This window comes from Hemiscyllium ocellatum, unplaced genomic scaffold (assembly GCF_020745735.1).
Source record: "Hemiscyllium ocellatum isolate sHemOce1 unplaced genomic scaffold, sHemOce1.pat.X.cur. scaffold_908_pat_ctg1, whole genome shotgun sequence".
NCBI lineage: Eukaryota > Metazoa > Chordata > Chondrichthyes > Orectolobiformes > Hemiscylliidae > Hemiscyllium > Hemiscyllium ocellatum.
In genome coordinates this window covers 66,535-88,712 of record NW_026869302.1, presented here as the reverse complement: position 1 = coordinate 88,712, position 22,178 = coordinate 66,535, and positions in this window count along the sequence as shown.

The following is a 22,178-nucleotide window of genomic DNA, read 5'->3' as shown; positions in this document are numbered from 1 at the left end:
ACCTGCCCTGCCTTATTTCCCAAGAGTAGGTCAAGTTTTGCACCTTCTCTAGTAGGTACATCCACATACTGAATCAGAAAATTGTCTTGTACACACTTAAGAAATTCCTCTCCACCTAAACCTTTAACACTATGGCAGTCCCAGTCGATGTTTAGAAAGTTAAAATCCCCTACCACAACTAAACTTTTTTTCTTTCAGATAGCTGAGATCTCCTTACAAGTTTGTTTCCCAATTTCCCTTTGACTACCCGGGGGGTCTATATTACAATCCCAATAAGGTGATCATCCCTTTCTTATTTCTCAGTTCCACCCAAATAACTTCCCTGGATGTATTTCCAGGAATGTCCTCCCTCAGCACAACTGTAAATCTATCCCTGATCAAAAATGCCACTCCCCTCCTCTCTTGCCTCCCTTTCTATCCTTCCTGTAGCATTTGTATCCTGGAACATTAAGCTGCCAGTCCTGCCCATCCCTGAGCAATGATTCTGTAATTGCTATGATATCCCAGTCCCATGTTCCTAACCATGCCCTGAGTTCATCTGCCTTCCCTGTTAGGCCCCTTGCATTGAAATAGATGCAGTTTCATTTATTAGTCCCACCTTGTCCCTGTTAAGTTACCAATAAAGTTTTTCTAATTGCCTCTTACTTTTATTGTATTTTAACGATATAGTGTATGAATAAAGTGTATGAATCATTCTTGATGAAGGGCTTATGCCCGAAACATCGAATATCCTGTTCCTTGGATGCTGCCTGACCTGCTGCACTTTTCCAGCAACACATTTTCAGCTATGAATGAAGTGTGTTTGCTTCAAATCTGGTCGTTTGACCAATCGAACTGTATCCGGAACACAATACCTTGCACGTCCCTTTAAACAAAGAACAATTGAGGGTTAGGCTGTGTTCTGGATTTTTTGTGGGGGTTTACTCTGGTCCAGAGTAGGCTGGGGACTCTTATTAGGATCAAAATCTCTAATTCCACATTGGGTTTCGGATTATTGTACTCAAAGGTAGCGGGTGGTAAGTGTTAGTGTCTTTTGTTTTGGGTGTTGAATTAATTAGTTTAAACAAGGAGGGCCTTGTTTTAATAATGGCTCTTTCAGTCACTAAGAGTTTCTTAGGGCTGGAGAAAGTTACTTTGACCGTTGAGCAAGGCAAAACTTTCAGAATTGGCAAACCAGCTGTAGTTGGGGTTGGCTGTGTCTGTGAGGAAAGGGGAGATATTTGTTGCAATCACGCAGCATTTACAATTGCCAGGAACACCATCAGAATCTTTGGAAATGGTTAAAATGCAATTGCAAATGAAGCAGCTTGGGTTAGAGGAAAAGAAAAGGAAAGACTAGCCTTGGCAGAACAAAAATAAAGAGAGATTGAAATGAAACAGCTCAAATTATGATTAAAGGCAGCAGAAAAAGATAAAGGAGAGCAAGTCCCGAACAGAAGAAAGGGGGAGAGAGAGAGAGAGCAGAAACTGAGAAAGAGGCAAGTTTTGAACATCAGAGGTTATAACTGAAAGCACACAGTCAAGTTAAAATGGCAGAGGAATAATGATGAGGACAGTGTCGGAGAGCAATCCCATCCGAGCTAAAGGCCTGGCAGGGATCTGTTTAAATATGTTCAAGCATCACCAACGTTCAACAAGAAGGATGCAGAAGATTTTTTCATTACATTTCAGAAAATGATGAAGTAAATGAAATGGTCAGTGACCGTGTGGGTATTGTTGATTCAAACAAAGTTTGTCTGTAAAGCAAGTGAACTATCTGGTGAGGGTAATGAGGTGAAAAATATGAGCTCAGACCAGAAGCCTACATTCAACGTTTCAGGAATCCAAGGAGGGACCCTGGTCAAACATACATTGTGTTTGAAAAGATCAGACACCATAATTTTGGAAGATTGATAAGAGCATTGAAAATGCAGCAAAAATATGATACTCTTAGAGAGACAATTATTTTGGAGGAGCTCAAAAGTTCACTTCCTGAAGCACTGAGAACTGACGTGGAAAAGCAGAGATTTAAAACTGTAAGATCAGCAGATGAAATGGCAGGTGATTATGTGTTGGTTCATAAATCAAGATTTGACTTCCGACATCAATCTTAATCTGTGAAGGATAGTAATTGGGGAAAAGAGAAATCCTCAGGTGGTAAGGGAAAGGAGATCCCATTGAAGATAGTAAAGATAGTTTGCCAGGGGGTGAAAAGGAACCCCATGATGGGGGAAAGAGAAGTAAAAATGTTCCAGTGTTTTCACTGTAATAAAGTAGGCCACATCAAGTCGCAATGTTGCTGGTAGAGGAGAAGCACTGGGAAGATGGATGTGGGAAAACAGGATAAACCAGTGAATATTGTTATTGTGGGAAAGGAAAGTGCAGTGAAAGTGGTTGATTGAGAAGAGAATGCCAGGTCTCTTTATAAAGAAGTTACTTGTGAGGGTAAGGGTTACTCATGTGTGGCAGCAGGAGTGAGTAAAAAAATTAACATTTTCAGTGATATGGGAGGAAGTCAATTTTTGATAGGGAGAGATGAGGAGATATGTAATTACAAGGCATATTGCCAGGAAAAGTGGTTATACATGGAATTCATGATGAGAAGTGCAGTGTTTCATGATTTAAAGTGAGGTTGGAAAGTCCAGGAAAAAGTGGTGATGTGGTGGTAGGAGTAATCGAGAAATTCTCAGTTCCAGGAATGCAATTTATCCTTGGTCATGATACAGCTGGATTACAGGTGAGAGTGATGCCTACTGCAGTTGAAAAGCCAGTGGAATATCAGGCAGCTGAGGTGTACCAGGAAGGATATCCTGGGATTTTTCCTCTCTGTATGGTAAGACGGTCACAAAACCATAGGTGGAAGCAGGAGGAGAAACCAAAACATGAAGACAAGGAAGTTGGAGTTCAATTATCAAAGCCTCTGTCTGATCAAATGGTTGAGAACAAACAGGAACAAGTGGAAGATGAAGTGGATATCTTTAGTTCAGAGAAAGTAAGTGAATTACAACAGGAAGGAGAAAAACTAAAGCAGCTGTATCAAAATACATATGTAGAAAGAGAATCTGAGTGTATCCCAGAATGTTAGTACCATAACAATGACTTCCTGATGAGGAAATGGAGACCATCGCATATTCAGGCGGAAGGGAAGTGGACAGAAGTCCATCCGATTGTATTACCAGTGGGTTACAGAAAGGAGGTGTTGTGGGTAGCACATGAAATACCAGTAGGAGGTCACATGGGAGTCAGGACATCACATGCCAAAATACAGAAACGTTTTTGTTGGCCTGGACTGCGTAAGGATGTAGTGAGTTTTGCCAAGCATGTCATGGGTGCCAGGAAAACCTCAAACAGTAATAAAACCAGCACCCTTGATGACCATTCCCATGTTTGAGGAACCTTTTATATTGGTTCCTTAGGATCCCAACTTTAAACATAAAATGGGCATCAGTGTTTATTCGCCATAATGAATGAGTTTACTAGATTTATCAGATGTAATTCCATTACGCAGTATCACAGTTAAAGGATTGTGGAAGAGTTACCCAAATTCTTTACAAGATATGGACTACCCACAGAGATATAATCAGGGTCACATTTACATCCAAAGCATTCAAGGATGTTATGGATAGAGTCATAGAGATGTACAGCACAGAAACAGATTCTTCAGTCCAAATTGTCCATACCGACCAGATATCCTAACCTAATCTCGTCATATTTGTCAGCATTTGGTCCATATCCCTCTAAACCCTTCCTGTTCATATACCCCTCTAAATGCTTTTTTAAAGTTACAATTTTACCAGCCTCCACGACTTCCTCCAGCAGCTCATTCCATACATGCACCATCCTCTGCATGAAAAAGTTGCTCTTTAAGATCCTTTTATATCTTTCCCCTCTCACCCTAAGCCAATGCCCTCTAGTTCTGGACTCTCCCATTCCAGGGAAAAGACCTTGTCTATTTATCTTATCCATGTCCTTCATGATTTTATAAACCTCTATAATGTCCCCCCTCAGCATCTGACACTCCAAGGAAAACAACCTCAGTCTATTCAGCTTCACCCTATAGCTCAAATCCCCCAGCCCTGGCAGCATCCTTGTAAATCTTTTCTGAACCCTTGCAAGTTTCACAAAATCCTTCTTCCATGCCATATTCCAACAGTGGCCTGACCAATGGCCTGTACAGCCACAACATGACCTTCCAACTCCCATATTCAGTGTTCTGACCAATAAAGGAGCTTGGGAATAAAACAAATCAAAACCACTCGATATCATCCAGAAAATTAAATAATCATCAACAGTATTATTCCCCAATGAAGAAGGAAACCTTGAGCTTAGTATTTGAGTTACAATATTTCAACATTTATATTGTTAATAATGTGTCTAAGATATTAGTGCATACTGACCACATCCTTTTAAGGTTCTTAGAAACATTTAAGGAGAAAAAGTTGAGACTGTTTAGATGGAGTTTATAATTGCAGCTATTCAATGTGAAACTTTTACACCCGGCAGAATGAAGAGGTGTCAATTGTTATGACACAATGGTGAACCCCTCTGTCAGTGAAACCAAAACCCAGAAAAACACACCTCGACGTGTAATCTGTAATGAGTGACTGAGAACTCCCAAATTCCACTATGTTAAAAAAAATCAATTTAGTTTTTTAACTTGAAAAGTGAACATTAAACAACAATTATTCATAATTCGAAGACCTCCCCCCCTTCTCTTCCCTGCTCATTACTTGCCTCCAACTCGATAACAACATGCTGTTCCAATAAAACACTTGTTGGAATACATCAACTTAATTGCACAACCCCGCAGCGGCTGTCATCTTCGGTGTCTGTCTTTTCCGGATGAAGATTTCCTCGGGTTGTCTTCTTTCTTTTTACTGTGAGTATGTTTCATATGAATAAGTATCTTTGGCAGAGAGTGTTTCTTAATTACTTGGATCTGTGTTGATGGCAGTTGCTCTATCCGCAATATTCAAAAATTCTGCATTTTTATATTCATAACGTCAGATCATTTCATTGGTTTGATGTTGGCAAAACAGTAAATTCAAACTCGATTAAGTTTTAGTTTCCAGGGCCATACTTTAAACTGGTTACAGTCATAGAGATGTACAACACAGAAACAGACACTTCGATCCAACTCGTCCATGCTGAACAGTTACACTAACCTGATCTAGTCACATCGGCCAGCACTTTTCCCATATCCCTCTAAACCTTTCCAGAAGGCTCTTAAATGCTGTAATTGTACCAGCCTCCACCACTTCCTCTGACAGCTCATTCCATGTATGCACCACCTTCTGCATGAATGCATTGCCCACAAGGTCACTTTTATATCTTTCCCCTCTCACCTTAAACCTGTGCACTCTAGTTCTGGACTCCCCCATGCCAGGGAAAAGACCTTGTCTATTTACCCTATCCATGCCCCTCATGATTTTATAAACCTCTATAAGGTCACCCCTCAGCTTCTGACAATCCAGGGGCAACAACCCCAGCCTGTTCTACATCTCCCTGTTGCTCAAACCACTCAACCTGGCAACATCCTTGTAAATCGTTTCTGAACCCTTTCAAGTTTCACCATTGGTTAAATTTGAATTATTATCAAAACAGCAACCTACTCAGGTATCCATTTCCCAGCTAAATTTTATATGTTCCCAATTTTCCAGTACACTCTGAGACAACTATCTAGGTGTTTATAATCTCTCAGTTCAGAATAGCATTCACTCTCTCTTAATGGTACAGTCCATGCCTTCAACATCATAACACCAACGCATTGTTGTGACTTTCATAAAGCAAGAAGGAGGCATTTGGTGGTGGTGGAGAAAAATGGACTAAAATAGACTGTGGTAGGATGGTTAGAAAGCAATAGATCTCTCTCAGCTGCTCCAAGCGCTCTCTGAAGTTTCTCTGGATTTGTTTTTACCTCCAGGGCTGCTGGAGTTGTGTGTGAGACATTTCTGTTTTCTGAATATGCCTATTGACAAGGGTGTGTTTATGAGATGTTACTATATTGGAACAGTAACTGTTCAAGAGTAAAATAATCTGTTATTCTGTTCAGTTTTCCAGTAGAGTAGTTAAGTAGTTTGTAAGAATAGTTAAGTAGTTAAGTTCCTCTTTCTTTTGTTTGTAATTTAACTATATAGTGCTTGAATAAGTTGTGTTTTGCTGAAAGGTGAATATTTTGACCAATCAAATTGCATCTGGAACATCACATTTACCTTTGAAATAAGAGGTTAGGGTCTAGTATACCTTCCTAATGTATTTTGAGGGGTCTAGTCTGGTTCAGGACACCTGTTATTAGCACGTCACTCAGATAAATAGTGACCTGAGATAAACCTTGGAAGATGTTCTCCACCCTGCACTGCAAAATGGCACAGGCTGATAATCCTGCAAATGGCAGTCTCATATATTGGTACAAACCCTTATGAGTATTAATTGTCGCATGCCTCTGGGAATCCTCATTGAACTGCAATGGCAGGTACGCGTAGGTCATGTCCAGCTTCATGAAGGACAGTCCCTCTTGCCAACTTTGCGTACAAGTCCTCTATACAACATTACAGCGCAGTACAGACCCTTCAGCCCTCGATGTTGCGCCTCGGTGAAGCACATCTAACCTACACTATTCCATTCTCACCCAGATGACTATCCAATGACCATTTAAATGCCCGTAATGTGGACGGGTCTACTCCTGTTCCGTGCCCCACCTACTCTCTGAGTAAAGAAACTATCTCTGACATCCGTCCTATATCTATCACCCCTCAATTTGAAGGAATGCCCCTTCTTGCGAGCCATCAACATCTGAGGAAAAAGGCTCTCACTCTCCACTCAATCTAACTTTCTGATTATCTGATACGTCTCCAACAAAAACAGCCTCAAGTCCCTCAGCCTCTCCTCATAAGACCTTCCCTCCATACCAGTCAACATCCTAGTAAATCTCCACTGAACCCTCTCCAAAAGTTTCCACATCCTTCCGATAATGCGGTGACCTGAACTGCACACAATACTCCAAGTGCGGCTGCACCAGAGTTTTGTACAGTTGCAGCATGACCTCACGGTTCCAAAACTCGATCCTTCTACCGATAAAAGCTAATTCATCTTATGCCTTTTAACAGCCCAATCAACCTCATTGGCAACTTTGAGGGATCTGTGTATGTGGACGCCAAGATCTCTCTCTGCTCACCAAACTACAAAGGAGCTTATCATTGGCCTGGTTCTCTGCATTCCTGTTACTCCTTGCAAAGTGAATCACCTCACACTTTCCCGCATTAAACTGCATTTGTCACCTCTCAGCCCAGTTCTGCAGCTTATCTATATCCCTCTGTGACCTCCAAAATAATTCTGGCATTATGCACAACTGTACCAACCTGAGTGTCGTCCACAAAGTTACTAACCCATCCTTCTATGCCTTCATCCAGGGCGTTTATCAAAATGACAAACAAGAGTGGGACAAAACAGATCCTTGTGGTACCCCACTAGGAACTGAACTCCAGGATGAACATTTCCCATCAACTACCACTTTCTGTCTTCTTTCAGCTAGTCAGTTTCTGATCCAAACAACTAAATCGCCCTCAATCCCATTGTGCAGTAGCCTACCATGGGGGAAGCTTATTAAACACCTTACTGAAATCCATATACACCATATCAATGGCTTTAGCCTCATCCATCTGTTTGGTCACCATCTCAAAGAACTCAATAAGGTTTGTGAGGCATGACCTACCCTTCACAAAACCGTGCTGACTATCCTCAGTCAACATATACCTATCAAAATGATTATAAATCTTATCTCTTGAGGTCTTGTCCACCATTTTACCCACAATTGAAGTAAGGCTCACTGGTCTGTAATTACCAGGGTTGTCTCTACTCCCCTTCTTGAACAAGAGAGCAACATTTGCTGTCATTCAGTCTTCTGGTGCTATTACTGTAGAGAATGACAACATAAAGATCAAAGCCAAAGGCTCCGCAATCTCCTCCCTGGCTTCCCAGAGAATCCCATCTGGCCCAGAGGATTTATCTATTTTCACATTTTACAGAATTGCTAGCACCCCCCCCTCCCCGCCCTCCACCCCCTCTGGTGAAACGCAATCCCATCTAGGCTAGTAGCCTGTTTCTCAGTATTCTCCTCAACAACATTATCGTTTTCCAGTGTGAATACTGACAAAAAATATTAATTTTGCACTTCCTCTATCTCCTCTGACTCTAAGCACAACTTCCCAGTGCTGTCCCTGATTGGCTCTCATCTTACTCTTGTCATTCTTTATCCCTTTTATACCTATAGAAAGTGTTAGGATTTTCCCTGGTCTTATCCGCCAACAAATTCTCACGTCCCCTCCTCGCTCATCATAACTCTTTCTTTAGGTCTTTCCTGTCTAACTTGTAACTCTCAGTCACCCTAACTGAGCCTTCACATCTCATCCGAACATAAGCCTTCTTCTTCCTCTTGACAAGAGATTCAACTTCCTTTGTAAACCACAGCTCCTGCGCTTGAGAACTTCCTTCCTGCCTGACAGGTACATACTTATCAAGGACACACATTAGCTGTTCCTTGAATATGCTCCACATTTCGATTGTGCCCATGCCCTGCAGTTTCCTTCTCCATCCTATGCATCCTAAATCTTGTCTAACTGCATCGTAATTGCATTTCCCCAGCTGTAGCTCTTGCCTGTCTACATACTGTGTCAGAATACACTCCTGTGCACATTGGACAAAAACTGACACATCTAAAGTACTTGAACTATAGTATTCCCATTCAATGTTTGGGAAGGTGAAGTCTCTCATACAACTCTCTGTCACTCTCACCCCTATCTAGGATAATCTTTGCTATCCTATCCTCTAAATCTCTGGAACTTTTCAAAGGATTATAGAAAGTTCCCAACAGGGTGACCTCTCCTTTCCTGTTCCTATTCTCAGCCCATACCACCTCAGTTGACGAGTCCTTCAAAGTCCTTTCTGCAACCGTAACAACGTAACCGCAACAAATCCCAGGTTCCGACCCATGCTGCAAGTTCACCCACCTTATTCCAATGCTTCTGACATTGAAAATAGACACACTTCAAACCAACGGTTTTGCTTGCGACTCTGAAACCTTATTTCAGACCTCCCTATTCTCAACCTCCTCTATCCTCAAACTGCAATTTAGTTTCCCATTCCCCTGCTGAATTAGTTTAAAGACACCCAAACAGCATGAGCAAATCTCCTTCCCCTCTCCCCCTCCCCCAAGGATATCGGTATGCCTCTGGTTCAAGTGAAGACCATCGGGTTTATAGAGGTCCCACCTTGACCAGAAAGAGACCCAATTATCCAGGAATCCAAAACCCTCCCTCCTGTACCATCCCTGTATTCACGTGTTCAACTCCTCCCTCTCCCTATTCCTCACCTCGCTAGCACGTGGCACGTGTAACAAACTAAGGATAATAACTTTGTTTATACTAGCTCTAAGTTTCCATCCTAGCTCCCTGAATTTCTGCCTTAAATCCACATCTCTCTTCCCACCTATGTTATTAGTGCCTATGTAGACCATGACTTGGGGCTGCTCCCCCACCCCCTCAAGGATCCTGAAAACACGATCAGAGACATCTCGAACCCTGGCACCTGGGAGGCAACACACCAACCATGAGTCTGTCTCATTCCCAATGAATCTCCTCTCTGTCCCCCTAACTATGGAGTCTCCAATGACTAATGCTCTGCTCCTCTTCTGCTTTCCCTTCTGAGCAACAGGGACAGAATCTGAGTCAGAGACCTGTGCCCCATTGCTTACCCTGGTAAGTTGTTCCCTTAACAGTGCCGAAAATGGTATACCTGTTGTTGAGGGGATCGGCCACAGGGGATTCCTGCACTGCCTGCCGGTTCCCTTTCGGTCCCCTGACGGTAACCCATCCACTTTCTTCTTTTAGCTGAGGTGTGACTACCTCCCTATAACTCCTTTCAATAATCCCCCTCTGCCTCCCGAATGATCCGAAGTTCATCCAGCTCCAGCTCCAGTTCCCTACCACAGTTTTCGAGGAGCTGGAGTTGGATGCACTTCCCACAGATGCAGTCAGCAGAGACACTAGTGGTGACCCTTACCTCCCACATTCTGCTGCAGGAACCTTTTAACTGCCCTAACCACCATTCCCACCACTCTAAATTCCAAACGAGCCGACTGAAAAACTAAAAAGAGGAAAAAACGAGTCACCGTATCAATCTGGCGCTCAGGACCTTTCAGTTAGAGGCGGAGGACAGGTGGGAGACACTACTCCGGTAGTGTTGTGGGTAAAGCAACCACCCAAACATAAGGCCTCACTTACCCAGCAGTCCTGTGTCCACTCCTGCTCAGTGTGTGCTCTGCCTATACACGAGGTGAGTTCATAAACTTTACTCCAACTTTCCTGACGGGTCTCTGGTCCTCGCTGTCACTCCTCCCACTGAGAAAATCCCTCTAATGCGAGGGATTGGGTATTTATCCAGAAGCAGTTTACTGTTTGTCATTAAATAGACAGGGGGTAGCAGCAAAGGAAGAGGTCATACAGTCCAAGCAGAGGGTCCTGGCAGTACCTCTCCAGGCAAGCAGTCAGGGTGGTCATTGGTAAGTAATGAGGCTATTGCAATTCATTTCCACAACCAATATCTTTGATGAAGTGATGTGACACACACAGATTCCAATGATCGATACCTTCAATAGGTTGCTATTATTATTGAGCTCTGGGCCTGTTACTCACAAACAGGACAATTCCACTTCAGGCTCTCGGTTCCTGTTAGACACAAACAAGACCACTCAGCCCCTTTAGTCCATTACATTGGACCAGTATAAGGTCCATCCAGCCCCGGAAGCCTTGAGCACAGGAACAGGAGGAGGCCCATTCAGCCTCTCAGGTCTGTGAGAGAGGAACAGGAGAAGCTCCATTCACCCCCTTGGACCATGTTCAATGCTGCCCAGGTCTACAGAGAGACAATATCAGGAAACACAAAGGGTTAACAGTTTGTTTGTATTCTGGGGCTAATTGCTGCTTTCTCACTTTGACCCAGCTTCCTGCTTTCACTCACTGTGACAGACAGCAGTTCTGACTAAATACTCAAGGGGAACAATACAGGAAGTGGCCATTCCACCCTCCCCAGGCCAGCAGTCAGACAGGTCCAGAGTAACTAAAGTCACAACAAGAACTTACTGCCGCAACCAGGATCATTCCGTGCTGATGTTGTGAAAATATATTCCAATGAACAATTTCGGTTGTTAGGAAGATCTCGCTGTAGGGCTCAAAGTCTGTCATACAGGATATCTTTCTCGATCAAGGAGCGTGGGTAATGCAGAGACAGGAGCTTTGGGACATCTAGAGGAGGTGAAAGCTGCTCTAGAATTTCAAACATTTTATTGTTTTACCTTCTTGAAGCCTCCTGACTCTGAGGCGCGCCCATCAACCCAGAGGGACTCAAAGTAGTCTGCAAGGACATGGTCTAAAAGCAGTTCTGATCTCTCGAAAGCTGGTGACAAGAGGTGAGGTCTCATTAACTTCTTTCTGTTTCAGAGCTTGAGAGGGTGAGGCTGATGAAATATCTGGGAGCAGACACTGATCAAGAAATTTTACTTCCTGCTGTTACTTCTCCAAGGTAATGATATCGTCAGCTCGGACATGCTCATGGTTAATAATCTTTGTACAAGATTGGTATTATCGAGCTCTGTTTGGGAACCAGTGCAGCAGTGAGGCAGTGTACACACTCATACCTCGTCCTGGTCACCCATCACCCTGTGCTCACTGATATACACTGGCTCCCATCCTGACAACAGTCATGGAGTAACACAGAGATCCCACAGTGTACATTGCAGACCGAGAGGAGGTTACAGAGGGAGGGAGTGGAGAGCGGTGACAGAGAGACGGGAAAGCAGTGGTGATTATCATAAAGCTGAAGCTTTGTTAACCAATGGAATTCAGTGAATAAGGATTCAGTCATGAGGATGAGCTGGAATAAATACTGGGGAATGATGTTTACTCTGACACTGCAAGTTCAGTTACAATTTACTGAAACTTATGTTTTTTACTGATTTAGTTAGAATTTCCCACAAAGACAGCACAGCAGCTCCTAGAATAGACAGACTGGTCAGCGTCGCACTTCCTGTTCATTCTCACTGCTAGAAACCTCAATAAGGGTGTGAGATAACCGACAGAGAGAAGGGAGAGTGCAGGGCTGACATGTTCCCATGAAGGTGAAGGGAAGGACCAATAGGCTGAGAGAACCCTGAACGTCAGTTAATGCACAGGATTGGATACGGGAAAAAACCCTTTTGACAGGCACCAAGGGCTCCAAACACAATGTTTCAGAGGAGAAAATACAGGGGGTTCCTGAAAATGGGAATTAGGAGAACAACGAGGGGACATGAAGAAGCAATGGTGGGTACCATTACGGAAAACCCAAAGGTGGTTTATAAGTATATTCAGGGACAGAGAAGGAGCCGACCCCATTAGGGACCAAACGGGCAAACTGTGTGTGTGGGGCCAGATGACACAGCTGAGGTTCAAAATGAGTATGTTGTATCTGTGTTCACTGTAGAGAGGGACAAGGTAAGTCTGGGACTCAGGGAGGGAGAATCTCATATATTACAGTGAATTAGCATTGAGAAGGAGGAGATATTAACTGTTTTAATGGATCAGTCCCTTTGGCCCAGATCACATGTACCTCAGGCTGCTGTGGGAGGCAAAGGGAGGAGATTGCAGGCACCCCGACATTAATTTACAAATCCTCTCGTTTTGATGTGTTTTGATTTCTGATTGTCACATGCACATCAGTCCAGTGAAAGGTTTTGTGTGCAGTACAGATAGACCATACTTTACAAAGACCACCGTGTGATTGTACAGAGGGGGGAACACGGCTGCACAGAATTTGTACATAAAGCAAGATGAACATTAGGTTTGAAATTTGAGAGGTCCATTCAGAATCTAACATCAGCAGCAGGGAAGAGTCTGAACATGAACCTGTCGGTATCTATGTGGAAGGTTTTGTATCTCCTGCCTGGTGGAAGGGTTGGAAGAGATTAGAACCAGGGTGGGAGGCCTCTCTGATGCTGTTGGCTGTCACTCTGAGGCAAGGAGAGGTGTACATGGAGACAATGGACAGATGATCAGCTTGTGTGATGGTCTAGGCTGTGTTCACAACCCTCTGTCGTTATTTACAGGCCTGGGCAGAGCAGTTGCTGTTCCAAGACGTGATGTATCCAGCTAGAATGCTCTCCATGGTGCATCTGGAAAGGTGGGTGAGGGGCCTTATGCTGAATTTCCTTCACCTCCTGACATTAACGTGCTTCTTCACCATCACATCTACTTGGGGTGATCCAGGACACATTGTTGGTTATCGTCACTCCGAGGAATTTGATGCTGTCCACCCACTGCTCCTCATCCCCCCTCCACCTTTCTTCCAACCTCTATAACCTCCTCCAGCCCCTACACCCCTACCCTATCTTTGTAACCCCCTGCAGTCCATACACCCCCTCCCTATCTCTATAACCCTGTCCAGTCCTTACACCCCCCCATCTCTGTAACCTCCTCCAACCCCTACACCCCCTCCCTATCTCTGTAACCCTCTCCAGCCCCTACACCCCTCCATATCTCTGTAACCCCCTCCAGCCCCTACACCCCCTCCCTATCTCTGTAACCCCCTCCAACCCCTACACCCCCTCCCTATCTCTGTAACCCTCTCCAGCCCCTGCACCTCTCCCTATCTCTGTAACCCCCTCCAGCTCCTACACCCCTCCCTATCTCTGTAACCCCCTCCAACCCCTACACCCCCTCCCTATCTCTTTCACCTCCTCCAGTGGGTATGAACTTTCGAGATCTCTGTGCTCCTCCGATTCTCGAGTCCCTCCTGATTCCTTGGCTCCATTATTCTCCGATGTGCCTTCAGCTGCCAAGGGGCCCTGAGCCCAGGGATGAGTTCCTAAAACTCTCCAACTGTCATCTCTATCTCTGATGCTTTCTCTTACTCTTTCTTTCTCTCTCTGTATCTCTCTCTTTCCCTTGCTCCCAACATTTCACCACAGTATGTCATCAATGTCCTCTCTGACTCAGCCTTTTGTCACCTGTTTCCTGATATCCCCGGTGAACTCAGCATGAGACGATGGTGGATTCAGATGAACGGTCAGTCCTCAGCAAAGGACTCACCTTCATCTCCCTCCGTTCACGCATCAATGAATTTAATACACGCCGTGACGTCGAACACTTCTTCCGTTGCCTCAGCCTCCGAGCTAACTTTCACAATCAGGATTCCCGCCCACCTTCCAAGGACCCCTTCGCCCACCTCCAACACACTGCATCCACCTGGACACCCCGCACTGGCCTATTACCTGCCCTCGACCTCTTCATTTCCAACTGCGGCCGGGATATTAACCGCCTCAACCTGTCTACCCCCCTCCCCCACTCCAACCTCTCACCCTCACAACGCGCAGCCCTCCAATCCCTCTGCTCCAATCCCAACCTCACTATCAAACCAGCAGATAAAGGGGGCACAGCGGTAGTCTGGCGCACTGACCTCTACACCGCTGAAGCCAAACTCCAACTCGAGGACACCTCTTCCTACTGCCCCCTTGACCATGACCCCACCCCCCCATCACCAAACCATCATCTCCCAGACCATACAGAACCTCATCACCTCAGGAGATCTCCCACCCACAGCTTCCAACCTCATAGTCCGGGAACCCCGCACTGCCCGGTTCTACCTCCTTCTCAAGATCCACAAACCTGACCACCCTGGCCTACCCATTGTCTCAGCATGCTCCTGCCCCACTGAATGCATCTCTACCTACCTCGAAACTGTCCTATCCCCCTAGTCCAGGAACTCCCCACATACGTTCGAGACACCACCCACACCCTTCACCTCCTCCAAGACTTCGGTTTCTCCGGCCCCCAATTGCCTCATCTTCACCATGGATATCCAATCACTCTACACCTCCATCCGCCATGACGAGGGCCTCCAAGCCCTCTGTTTTTACCTCTCCCGACGTCCCCAACAGTACCCTTCTACCGACACTCTCATTCGTTTGGCTGAACTGGTCCTCACCCTTAACAATTTCTCCTTCAAATCCTACCACTTCCTCCAGACCAAAGGGGTAGCCATGGGCACCCGTATGGGCCCCAGCTATGCCTGTCTCTTTGTTGGCTACGTAGAACACTCGATCTTCCATAATTACACCGGCACCACTCCCCACCTCTTCCTCCGCTGCATTGATGACTGCATTGGCGCCACCTCGTGCTCCCGTGAGGAGGTTGAGCAATTCATCAACTTCACCAACACATTCCACCCTGATCTTAAATTTACCTGGACCATCTCTGACACCTCCCTCCCCTTCCTGGACATCTCCATCTCCATTAATGACGACCGACTTGATACTGACATTTTTTACAAACCCACCGACTCCCACAGCTACCTGGATTACACCTCTTCCCACCCTACCTCTTGCAAAAATTCCAATTCCCAGGAGGACCAGTTCCACCACAGAACAGACCAGATGGTCTCCTTCTTTAGAGACCGCAATTTCCCTTCCCACGTGGTTAAAGATGCCCTCCAACGTATCTCGTCCACATCCCGCACCTCCACCCTCAGACCCCACCACTCCAACCGTAACAAGGACAGAACGCCCCTGGTGTTCACCTTCCACCCTACCAACCTTCGCATAAACCAAATCATCCGCCGACATTTCCGCCAACTCCAAATGGACCCTACCACCAGGGATATATTTCCATTCCCACCCCTTTCCGCCTTCCGCAAAGACCATTTCCTCTGTGACTACCTGGTTAGGTCCACGCCCCCCCCCCCCAACGACCCACCCTCCCATCCTGGCACTTTCCCCTGCCACCGCAGGAACTGCAAAACCTGTGCCCACACCTCCTCCCTCACCTCTATCCAAGGCCCTAAGGAGCCTTCCACATCCATCAAAGTTTTACCTGCACATCCACCAATATCATTTATTGTATCCGTTGCTCCAAATGTGGTTTCCCCTACATTGGGGAGACTGGGAGCCTCCCAGCAGAGCGCTTTAGGGAACATCTCCGAGATACCCGCACCAATCAACCACACTGCCCTGTGGCCCAACATTTCAACTGCCCCTCCCACTCTGCCGAGGACATGGTGGTCCTGGGCCTCCTTCACAGCTGCTCCCTCATCACCAGACACCTGGAGGAAGAACGCCTCATCTTCCGCCTCAGAACACTTCAATCCAGGGCATCAATGTGGAATTCAACAGTTTCCTCATTTCCCCTTCCCCTACCTCACCTCAGTTCCAAATTTCCAGCTCAGCACTGTCCCCATGACCTGTCCTACCTGCCTTTCTTCTTTTCTACCTATCCACTGCACCCTCCCCCGCCTCCGACCTATCACCTTCATCCCCTCCCCCACTCACCTATTGTACTCTATGCTACTTTCTCCCCACCCCCACCCTCCTCTAGCTTATCTCTCCACGATTCAGGCTCTCTGCCTTTATTCCTGATGAAGGGCTTTTGCACGAAACGTCGATTTTACTGCTCCTCGGATGCTGCCTGAACTGCTGTGCTCTTCCAACACTCCCTGCCTTCTGTCAGCCAGCCAATTCTGAATCCAGATAGCCAAATCTCACTGTATCGCATACCTTCTGACTTTATGAGCTTATCAGGGGAACCTTCTCAAATACCTTGCTGAAGTCAATATACACCATATCAACTGCTCAACCTTCATCTCCCTGTCTCGTCACCTCCTCAAAGAACTCAATAAGGTTTGTGAGGCATGACCTGCCCCTTACAAAACCATGCTGACTGCCTTTAATCACGCTATGCTTTTCCAAATAGTCACAAATCCTATCCCTCAGAATTCTTTCCAAAACCTTGCTGACCACAGACGTAAGTAATTGCCAGGGATTTCACCTTTAAGCAACCACCGACCCTCAAACAGATCACTGTTTGGAGCAAACTGCCCAACTTTCAGGACAACACCATACAACCCTGTTATGGTAGACACTGCAAGGTGTGTCAGAGTGTCAACATGGATACCACCATTACACATGAGGACACCGCCCACCGTGTACGTGGCAGGTACTCATGCGACTCAGCCAATGCTGTCTACCTCATACGCTGCAGACAAGGGTGCCCTGAGGCATGGTACATTGGCAAGACCGAGCAGAGGCTACGTCAACGGATGAATGGACACCACACAATAATCAACAGACAGCAAATGGGATGGCCTCAACTGGGACCTTGGGTTCATGTCACACTACAGGTGACCCCATTGCACTGTACACACACAGACAGACATACACACACACACACACACAGACACTCCTAAACACACATTCCTACAGACGTACACACTCTCCTACTGGCCCATACACTCAAGCAGACCCTTTCTCATCCGCTCACACATACACTTACACATGCACCCTCTCACAGACGTATACCCCTTTACACTCACACACATGCACACACTCTCTCACAGAGACTCGGCGCCCCCCTGCGCAGACAGACACCCACATACACATATAAGTTTGTGGTGTGAATTTGTACTTGCAGAATTACTTTTACTTTGCTCAAAAACTGCATGAATCCATGTAAGATTCTGTAAATCTTTTTTTTAGATTAGATTCGGTCTGCCCACTGTGGGACAGACAGCCTCACACAGGGCAGCTCACACCTTCAATGCATTATCTGGGCTGACATGACGCCAGTTGTTAAAGTTCATTGAGAACATAACTTTTACATGTTTTGCGATTTACACATGAAAGAACTGAAACCAACATGTTCATTCTAAAAGATGAGAGACTTAACAAACAATATATAATTTTAGTTACATCATACTACACTTTTGCTGTAAATTCTGTAACTTGCGATCTTATGCTCCACACCATCTGATGGAGGAGCAGCGCTCTGAAAGCTAATGCTTTGTTGTGTGATTTTTAACTTTGTACACCCCAGTCCAACACTGGCATCTCCAAATCATAATCTAATGATGGCCAGATGAACACTTTTGGACAAACCAATTGGGGTCACTGATATACTTCAGAGAAGGAAATCTGCCATTCCTCTCCAGTCTCACCCTACATGTAACTCCAGACCCACAGCACCCAAAGATCCCTCTGTGTATCAACGCTCCTTAGGGTCCTGCCATTTATTTTATATTTTCCTAAACATTTGTCCTGGAAAAATGCATCACCTCACACTTATGCAGATTAAACTCTATCTGCCATTTCTCTGTCCAACTTTCCAGATGATCGAGATCCTGCTGAATCCATTCACAACCTTCCTCACTATCCACAACTCCACCAAAGTTCACGATGTTTGCAAACTTATTAAACAGACCGCTGACATTATCATCCAAATTATTTATCTGTTTCATAAACTACAGGGGGCCCAGCAGTGGACCCTGTTTAACACCACTGGTCACAGGCCCCCATTTCCCCCACATCTCTCCACAGGGACTCTCTGTGCTCTCTGACCAAGCCAAATTTGTATCTAACTGACCAACTCACCCTGAATCCTGTGTGCCTTTATCTTCGGAGCAAATTTACCATGAGGGACCTTGTCAAATGCTTGAGTTAAGTCTGAGTAGACAACATCCACTGCCCTTCCCTCATCAGTCATCCTCATCACTTCCTCAAAGCACTCAATCAAGTTTGTGAGGCAGACTTCCCCTGCATAAAGCCATGGGGATATCCTTCATCGGAACATTCTTTTCCAAGTATGAGTAAATCCTGTCTCTCAGAATCTTCTCCAATAAATACCGATGAGAACTTAAAATAATTTCTAACACTTTTGGAAAAACACTCATTGTTTTCACCTTGCTTGCTTTCTGTGACAGTGCGGCACATCCTTCGCACTGACCTTCTGACAGTGCAACATTGCTTCTGTACGAACCCACTCCGACAGTGTGACACTCCCTCAGCACTGACCCTCCGACAGTGCAACATTCCTTCAGTACTAACCCACCAACAGTGCAGCACTCACTCAGCACTGACCACTCTGACAGTGCGACACTCCCTCAACACTGACCGTCCAACGGTGCAACACTCTTTAAGTACTAAACCAACGACAATGGAGTGCTCCCTCAGCACTAACCACTCCGACAGTGCGACACTCCCTCAGCACTGACCCTCCGACAGTGCAGCACTCCCTCAGCACTGACCCTCCAACAGTGCGGCACTCCCTCAGCACTGACCCTCTGACAGTGCGGCACTCCCTCAGCACTGACCCTCCAACAATGCCCACTCCTTCAGCACTGACCCTCCAATAGTGCCCACTCCCTCAGCACTGACCCTCCGATGGTACAGTTCTCCTTCAGTATTAACCCACTGACAATGCCACACTCCCTCAGTCCTGAGCCCCTCAGATGTCTGCCTTAATGCGGTTGGTTCAGACAGAGAGTATAAATTTCAACAATGATGATGTAAATCTTTTCATGATTTGTCTCCATTTCTCTTCAGGTCTTTGCCAATGAAGTGGTTCCTCCTCTTGTCACTGCTCCTGCCTTCAGTCTGTGGTATGTGTCTTTCTCAATGTACATCTACATATGCAGAGGAGCCTTGTGAGAGAGGAGGGGAGACAGAGAGGGAGAGAGAGAAAGAGAGCGGGGTGGGGGAAGAGAGAGACGGGAGAGAGAGATACACAGAGAGACAGCAAAAGGCAGAAAGGATGAGGAAATATCTGTCGCAAAGACAGACCCTAATTAGAAATTGGAATGTGGAGAGACTGGGATATTATTAAGGGCAGCATGTTAATAAGTTTGACTGGGTGGGATATTAAAGGGAGCAGGGAGTGAGGGGGGGAGTGGGATTAGACTGGGTGGGATATTAAAGTGAGCAGGGAGTGAGGGGGAGAGTGGGATTAGTCTGGGTGGGATATTAAAGGATGTGGGGAGTGAGGGGAGAGTGGGATTAGACTGGGTGGGATAGGAAGAGGAATGAGGAGTATTATGACATGGGTATCCCCTCCTGCTTAATTTAAACCTGCAGCACAGGGAAGATTTATCCCCTGCAGTCATCTGTGAAAATCCGAGAGGTCAAGAACTATTTGAAGGAAAAATTAACAACTTTATTTCTAAAGGTATACGAGAGAATAACTATCCAGCAACTGTTTTCATCTCCTTCCTCTAACCTGTCTTTTACTTTCCCTTCTGCAATACTAGTCTCATTAAACCCCGATTAAAATTTACAAAACAAAACTTCTTATCTCAAAAGGCAGCTTTCTGTTCTTCTCTGTATTCCTGTCTTCATTCCTCCTTCTAGGGGATTCTGCTTCACAGGTTATTGATCAATAAAGGTACCTTTAAGAGAGCGATTTTTCAGGCAGTCTCTTCATGCTGCTGGCTTGGCAGCTCTCCTCCCAACTGTTCGATTTTCCTCAGTCTTTTACCCCCAAACAATCGGATTATGTCATTGCCATTTACAATTGTCAAAAAACTAAATTCAAACTTGATTGGAATGTGGTATTTTTCAGGGTATAATTTAAACTGACTGGCCTCACTCAAATTTGTTTTGTCGATTCATGGCAACCCAGCTAACCTAGCTTTTGACCAAGTGTTACATTGTTAGGTCAATGAGAACATTTGGTGCTGTCAGGTTATTCTGTGAGCTTTTAACTCTCTGACAAGTGCAGTTCACCCACATCCTCATAACAGGAGGCAAGGGGGAGCATAGGATTAGTCTGCATGGGATTTCAAATAATTCCTACCTATCTCTGCAGCCTCCTCCAGCCCATACACCACCTCACTATCTCTGTAACCTACTTTGGTCCCTACAGCGCCTCCCTATCTCTGTAACCTCCTCCAGCCCCTACACATCTTCCCTCTCTCTGCCACTTCCTCCAATCCCTACGACCCCTCCCTATCTCTGTAACCCCCTCCAGCATCTACACCCCTACCCTATGTCTGTAACCTCCTCTAGCACGCACACCCCACTATATCTCTACAACCCCATCCACAATCTACAGCACCTCCCTATCTCTGTAAGCCCCTCCAGCCGCACCACTCCCTCCCAATTGCTGTAACCTCCTCCAGCCCCTACACCCCTTCCTTATCTCTGTAACCCCCTCCAGCCCCTACACTCCCTCCCTATCTCTGTAAGCCCCTACAACCCCTCCCTATCTCTGTAACCTCCTCCAGTCCCTACACCCCCTCCACTTGTGTGTGTGTTGGGGAGGGGGGCGGTACAGTGGGAGGGAGCGACCGGAAGGAGAGGCCGTCGGTCAGAGACAGTCCTGAATAACTCCCATTGTGAATTTGGAGAAACGTCTTCACCCAGAGAGTCGGGGGAGAGAGGCGAATGTGGGACTCACTCCCACAGGGAGTTAGAGGGCAGGGCATGTGGGACTCACTCCCACAGGGAGTTAGAGGGCAGGGAATGTGAAACTCACTCCCACAGGGAGTTAGAGGGCGGGGAATGTGGGACTCACTCCCACAGGGAGTTAGAGGGCGGGGAATGTGGGACTCACTCCCACAGGGAGTTAGAGGGCGGGGAATGTGAGACTCACTCCCACAGGGAGTTAGAGGGCGGGGAATGTGGGACTCACTCCCACAGGGAGTTAGAGGGCGGAGAATGTGGGACTCACTCCCCCAGGGAGTTAGAAGGTGGGACTCACTCCCACAGGGAGTTAGAGGGCGGGGAATGTGGGACTCACTCCCACAGGGAGTTGGAGGGTGGGGAATGTGGGACTCACTCCCAAAGGGAGTTAGAGGGCAGGGAATGTGAGACTCAATCCGACAACTCCCTGTGGAAGTGAATCCTTTCCATGCATTGGTGCAGGGGAAGCTGGTTAAACACACGAGGGAGAGAGGGAGATGAAGATGAGGTGCTGAGGAAGCTGATCTGGAGCAGAAACCCTAGCATGGAGCAGAGAGGCCGAATGGAAAGTTCAGTGACAACACCATCAGTAAAACATTTCCCACCATGTCAACACTAACCGGATTGGTAACACATCTCTGTTTCAGATAAACCGAGAGATTTTCAGATTGTACACAGTGTGAATGGTGACGATAAGAGAGATTTAACGTCTGTGAATGAGCGGGACACTGTGAATATTAGCTGTACCAGTCAGAACAGTGACCCTGCAGTCTCAGGGTACAGCTGGTACAGACACACTCAGAACAAGCCAGTCAGCGGGCAGATACTGCTGTTTGAAAGCATCACCAAGGACGACAGTGGGAATTATCAATGTGAGGCTAGAAACAACGTTGGGACAGGGAGATCACACACCATCACCATCAGAGTGCAGTGTGAGTATCCCCAGAAA